Source organism: Octodon degus, unplaced genomic scaffold (assembly GCF_000260255.1).
Source record: "Octodon degus isolate 3935 unplaced genomic scaffold, OctDeg1.0 scaffold00155, whole genome shotgun sequence".
NCBI classification, from domain to species: domain Eukaryota; kingdom Metazoa; phylum Chordata; class Mammalia; order Rodentia; family Octodontidae; genus Octodon; species Octodon degus.
In genome coordinates this window covers 3,906,260-3,913,110 of record NW_004524731.1, presented here as the reverse complement: position 1 = coordinate 3,913,110, position 6,851 = coordinate 3,906,260, and the positions used below count along the sequence as shown (strand labels likewise).

The 6,851-nt window shown below is 48.0% G+C and overlaps 1 protein-coding gene and 1 pseudogene across 1 annotated transcript in view; one reads left to right on the top strand and one right to left on the bottom strand.

The window, feature by feature from the left end:
• Csmd1 (CUB and Sushi multiple domains 1) overlaps positions 1-6,851 on the bottom strand; it is a 1,642,653-nt gene that overhangs the window by 494,499 nt on the left and 1,141,303 nt on the right. The gene's annotated exons all lie outside the window — the stretch shown is intronic.
• LOC105743711 overlaps positions 42-6,851 on the top strand; it is an 8,429-nt pseudogene continuing 1,619 nt past the window's right edge.

Genomic DNA, 6,851 nt, shown 5'->3' with positions numbered 1-6,851 from the left:
CGGCATGAGGCGCCACCAGGCGGCTGGAGCCCACAGTCGGCATGAGGCGCCACCAGGCGGCTGGAGCCCACAGTCGGCATGAGGCGCCACCACGGCGGCTGGAGCCCACAGACGGCCGGCATGAGGCGCCACCACGGCGGCTGGAGCCCACAGACGGCATGAGGCGCCACCAGGCGGCTGGAGCCCACAGTCGGCATTAGGCACCACCACGGCGGCTGGAGCCCACAGACGGCCGGCATGAGGCGCCACCAGGCGGCTGGAGCCCACAGACGGCAGGAGGCGCCACCAGGCGGCTGGAGCCCACAGTCGGCATTAGGCACCACCACGGCGGCTGGAGCCCACAGACGGCCGGCATGAGGCGACACCAGGCGGCTGGAGCCCACAGACGGCAGGAGGCGCCACCAGGCGGCTGGAGCCCACAGGCGCAGCCTTCTGCTGGAGCCTGGCCAGTAGAAGACATTTCAGGTCATTTAACTGAAACCCTAAAGTCAGTTGCTCTGGGTCCCCGTGACCTCACTTGAAGAAGGCCCCTGCATCCATAACATTCGATGCACATTCTCGGGCGCCGGACAGACGTGGCATCGCTCATTTCCCGGTCACTGTCGGCCTTGGCTCGCTGGCTAGGACGCCTTGTTTTCCTCTCGGTGCAGTGTCCCCGCACTGCTCAGATAAGGGGCTACAACAAGTTTCAATCATAGGTTTCAGTTTTTTCTCCTACACTCTCTAGGAAGTCTCCAAAGGATGTTTGCGAACTTGCTTATTTTCTGCTCACCCTAAACAAAAACCACATTAGAACAAGAAGTGGGGTAACCGTATTCACCATTTTGTCGCTGGCTTCTCGCAGCAGCAGGGATACAGGTAGTGTACCGGAACTAGTTCTTGAGGACATACGTGAACACATATGTAACTGCAACTGCTAGAATCAGGAGGACCCGTTCTTTAAAACCATTCACGTCTCTCGAGTCTTCCTGTCCCTTTTCGCTGGCACAAGACACCACTCTTAGAAGATAGTGCCGCAGGCCACCCCCAGGGAGACGGAGGGCTGAGGAGTGTGAAGCACACCTGGAGGAGGGCTCCTCATCCATCAGCAGACCAATGGACAATGGACACGCATTGTCTAGTCACAGCAGAGCATCCCTGGGCCGCAGAGCAGGACCAAGTCACTGAGTCACTGGTGGGACAGTGGAGGCACCTGGAGGCCGTAATGTTATGCGAAGTAAATAGGCGCCCACACTTAAATATTACATGGCTTCTCTTATATAAGAAGTCCAAAATATAAATAAGGAAGAAAATAAAAAGTAGGGGAGATAGATGGGGAGACAGATTTTTTTGCAAAAGGAAAGGAAACCAGGAAATGGAGGGAGGGGGAGGGGAGGGTGGCGAAGAGGAATAGGGTGTGCTGTGGCTTCCAGGGCTCAGCTTGCCTGCGATGGTACATGCTCCTTCGCTCCCAGCTGCAGAGTGATTAGGAGAGGAGGATGTCTGTGTGTAAGTCAGTGCTGTAGAGACGGTGATGGTGCCCGGGAAGAATGGGCACAGCGTGGGATGCGCACTCCTGGGGAAGGCGCTGACCTCAGGGATGCCAGGGGCAGAGAATGCTTCTAGTCATGGGGAGCTCTGGCTCCGCCTCTGAAAATCTGCCCCCAAATTCAATGCTCGGTAGTAGTCACAGCTCTCCAGGCTTGCCGTTGCCTGTGAAGGACACAACGCACATGCCAAGGAAGGTCCAGGAGACAAACAGGCGGGCAGGTGCGAGCCAGCCTCACGCTGCAGGTCAAGTCTCCACTGAGTCTGCGTGGAGGAAAGCAGGGAAGCAACAGGATGAAGCGTGAAAGCCCCAGGACTGGCTGGAGACAGAATTGCAGAGACCGAGAGGACAGAAAGACTCGAGAACTCAGGAGGGGCACCAGGATGAGGAGCAGTGAGCAGCAGAGACAGCCTCTCTGAGAGTGTCCATCCACACCCTGGAATGCAGCAACTCGAGGAAGACAGGAGGACCAGAGCTGGACCCCCGAACCGAGGAATTGTCTCAGGCAAGAATTGCAGCCCACAGAGGACATGGAGGGAGAAAGCAGTGAAGAAGGCCGTAGCTGGCCGAGGCTCCGAATCGGGATTCACTGCGGCAGGGGAGCAGTCAGCAGGGGACGCTGGGTGACTGCTGGCACCAGAGGCCTCCAAGGAGAGACTCAGCCGGTGCGGGCATGGAGGACTCTCCTAGCTGGGGCAGTACTGAGGACTCAGTCATCCCGCACAAGGGAGAGTGATGGACCAGGGGCTATCACGGAGAGGAGCAGGCTGGGCACAGCACTCAGAGTGGCTGCTGGCTTCACCGAGCGGCTCCCAGCTGGGCTCAGGTGCACCGTGGGTGGTGTGCCGGTTGCTGCAGAGGTCTGGTAGTGGGCCCCACGACCAGAACACAGACCAAACTTCCAGGGAGCAAAGGTGCAGGTCTGCTGAGGTTATCCCAAACCCCACCACAAAGCTACCACTGGCTCGCTGGGGTTATCAATACGGATCTGACTTTCCATATGCTGGCAAGGACAGCAGAGCCAAGCATGGAAGTGAACCTTTTCTCTCTCCCTCTTGTTTGTTTTTTGTTGTGGTGGTGGTGTTTTCTTTTGTTCTCCCTTTACATGAATGTGAGTCTGGCTTCTGGCCTCTCAGTAATTGATGGTCTGCTCTTCCATCCATCTCTTCCTTCTCTTCCCTCTCTTCCTTCTCTCATCCTTCCATCTCTTCCCTGTCTCTTCCGTCCATCTCTTCCTTCTCTCATCCTTCCATCTCTTCCCTGTCTCTTCTGTCCATCTCTTCCTTCTCTTTCCTCTCTCTTCCCTCTCTCTTCCTTTTCTCATCCTTGTATCTCTTCCCTGTCTCTTCCATCCATCTCTTCCTTCTCTTTCCTCTCTCTTCCCTCTCTTTTCCTTTTCTCATCCTTCCATCTCTTCCCTGTCGCTTCCTTCCATCTCTTCCTTCTCTTGTCCCTTTCAGTCTTAAGTGCCATTTCCCCAAAGCGATGTCATCCCCATCTGTCCTCTGGCCTTGTTTCTGATATCTTCTTCTCTTTCTACTTCTGCATTCTCTCCCTAACCCCCTTGGATTTTAAACTCTGAGGGTAAAACTGACTTACTAAAGGCTTACATAATACATACAGTTTTCTGGTTTGTTTTATACTCTGATTCATCCCCACAAATCTAGTTAATATGGTTAAAGGTGGCAAAATGATGATCACCGCAGTTTGTCACTTCACAGGCTGTGCTGATGCTGTTGTTGTTGCTGACAGTACCGCTTTAGCCAGAAGTTACAAAATTGCTCTCATCAGCAGATCTTCTTGGTGCTCCAAGACTGAAAGTGACTAAGGATTGCAGAAAATAGCATGGTCTGGTGCCAAGGGACCAAGGACTGTGCCAAGCAGGCAGCTTGGAGAGGTAGGGTCTTGCAAAAGACAAAAACCCAAAAACCAGCTACATCTGAGAGATACCTCAGAGAAGCAGTCATTTCCTAAGTTGTCTTTTTCTTTTTTTAAAAGTGTATTTAGTACAGGTTCTATAGGGTCTAACTACACAGATCGGACTCAGTGATCCTCCCATTTTCAGCTTCCCAAGAGCTAGGATTACAAGCACACACCACCACACTTAGTCTCATTCATTGTCTCAGTGTGCCCCTGGGGTGGGGCCAGCATGGCATGTGGTGCTGGGTATCGAACTTGGTCTTTTTGTTCTGCCTGAGCAAGGGATTTAGTCCACTGCGCTATCTGGCAGGCCCTTCCTAAGGTTTTTAAATACTAGCAATAAAGCAATTCACGATAGGCACTTTATGGGCATCAATCTAGGAATTAAACTAAAGAAAATAAGCAAAGAATATGGGAAGAAAATTAAATAAGATGCATCCTCAGATAGCCAGTTCACCAAAGACAAACGCAGGGAGCAATGAGGTGGGACAGTGTGAAAGCCACCCACAAGATTTCTCTGATGTGGTAACAATAAAGCAGTTCAGCGAGGCTCTAGAAAAGAATCAAATCAGAAATAATTTCTCAGAGAACTGCAGAGATGGAGTCCACAGTGAAAATGATGTTAGTGCCTCGAGAGCGGATGCAGACAAATGAATAGAGGACCCAAAAGAAGGGATGCAACCTGTGAATGCCCAGCCTAGGAAGGAAATGGAATAAGACAGAGAGTAAAAATTCCATCGAGAGTATCTAAAGCAGAATCAAACATGACAACAACAATCTCAAAGACAGAAGACAAGCTTGTGGTTAGCAATCATGAACATAAAAAACATTTTTAAAAATAGCAAAGGACCATGGGAAATCAATCCAGCAGCTGCTACATGATTCAAAGAAGAAAAACTTAAGAATGATTGGAGTCAATGAAAAAGCAGGAAAAAGCAAGAGACAGCACAAAGGGGCGGGGGAAGTTCACAGAAATCCCAGCAGAAATCTTCCCTGGTAACTAAAAAGAGTTTGACATCAGATAGGTTAAGCCTCAGAACTCCAATTAGCCATGATAAAAAAATCGACAGCCAGGTGATGGAGACCACTGTGAAGCAGCTCTGAGCAGCACATACACTAATCAGGTGGCTTCCATGTTTCCTTGTGAGTCTTCTAAGCCTGGGGCCCTGTCTGGAGGTGGGCAGTGGCACTCCTGGCCAGTGAGCCTCCGAGTCGCTGCTACCTGCTGAGGTCTGTAGTGGCTGGTGAGACTGAGGCACCTCAAAGAACAAGGTTGGGATACAGCGGAGGACAGCTGGCTCCAAGCCCATGAAGTACAGCAACTGTAAGCACCTCAGTCCTGTGCTAAGGGTCAACCCGAAGATAAGATAGTCTCCTAATTAGAGCACTTTCCGACCTGGGAAATTCTCCCAACTGTCTCCCGAGGTCCTGCTTGGTTCCTGTGCTTCCCACAGTATTCCCCTCCTTTGTTTCAAACTTAAATAATACAGGACACCCAGAGAATTTCTTTTACTCAGCCACAGAAAATCTTGAATTCTGCTAGAGGTTTTGACTTTCCTGGAGCCCTAAAATCATACCACCTGTCTCTTTTACTTAGCCTTTGCCATCCACTCATTTGGGAGTTTGAGGGCCTGATCAGCCCGTGATACCCAGGCATATCCTAGTCAAGTTCCCAGAAATTAAACTGAAAATTAGAGTATTAAAAGCTGTTAGAGATGGGGCTGGTGAGATGGCTCAGTGGTCTAAAGCACCTACTTAGAACAAGCTTAGCAAAGCACAGGGACCCGGTTCAATCCCCCAGCACCACATGCCAGCCCGCCCCGCCCCCTGGTGGGCTGAGCTGGCCACACACACATAAATAAATAAATAAAATTAAAAAAAAATAAAAAAATAAAAATAAAAGCTGTTAGAGAAAAGAAGCAGATCACCTATAAAGGAGGGCCCAGACTCACAGCTCGCTTCTCAGCACAAACCCCCAGAAGGAGAGCTTGGAGTGAATTATTTTGAGCTCTTAATGAAAACAACCTCCAGCTCTAACCATCAATGTTAATGTTCTCAGTGCACTAATCAAAAGCCAATGTGGCAGAATGAATCAAGAAGCAAGATCCAACAATATGCTTTATACAAGAAAAACATTGAATTCAAAAATAAATTCAAGGGCCAGGGAGATAGCTCAGTAGAATAAGTACTTGCCTGGCAAGTGCAAAGTCCTGATTTCAATCCCTGGTACCAGAAAAAAAAAAACAAAAAAAACCAAAAACATAGGCTGAAAGTGAAAGGACAGAGAACAACATACTCAATGCTACAGGAATCCAGAAACAAACAGACAAACAAGCATGGTTATTCAATCTTGTTTACAAAGTGAGTTTCAAGTCAAGACTGATTCAGAGACAAAGAAGTTCACTACATCTTTGTAAGGGAAACAATCCTAGAGGAACACGATATATATATATCAGTGCACCCAACAAATTCCATAGTGGATACAAAGTCAACACTCAAAAATCAATAGCCCTCCTGTACACAAACAACAAACTCACTGAAAGAGAAAATAAGGCAACAAGTATTTTCACAAAAGCATCCAAAATAATGAAATACCTAGAAATCAATCCAAAGAAACAGGAAAATAACTTCTACATTGAAAGCTACAATACTCTGAAAAAGGAGACCAAAGATTATATCAAAAAATGGAAAGATGTCCCTTGCTTTTTGGTAGGAAAAACCAATATATTGAAAAATGGCTATAGTTTTGAAGCTGTTTTGCAGGTTTTAATGCAATTCTGACCAAAATTCCAAAAGCACATCTCACAGAATTAGAGAGAGCAATCCTGAAATTCATTCAGAACCAGAAGAGACCTAGAAAGGCAAAGGCAGTTCTGGGCAACAAAGGCAAGACAGGGGCTTCATAATCCCTGAACTGAAATTATACTATGAAGCTATTGATGTGAAAATCGCAAGCCGCTGGCAAAAGAACAGACATAAAATCAATGGAACAGATTAGAAGATGCAGAGACAGCTCCGGATGTACTTAACCAGGTTGTCTTTGACAATGGATTAAAACATTTACTGGAAGAAAGGCAGCCTCTTTAATAAATGGTGCTGGAAAAACTGGCTCTCCACATGCTGAAGATTAAAATTAGACCCATGTCTTTACCATGCACTAAACTAAAGTTGAAATGGGTCAAAGATCTAAATATTAAAACAGAAACACTAAACCCACTGGAATATAGAATGGGTAAAACTCCTGAAGACTTCGGTGTAGGCAAAGCTGATTCCACAGAAGTATCAAAAAATCAACAACTTGGATATCATTTTTTTTTTTTTTTTTTTTTTTTTTTTTTTTTTGCGGAACTGGGGATTGAACTCAGGCCCTTGCGCTTGCCAGGGAAGCGCTTATTCCACTGAG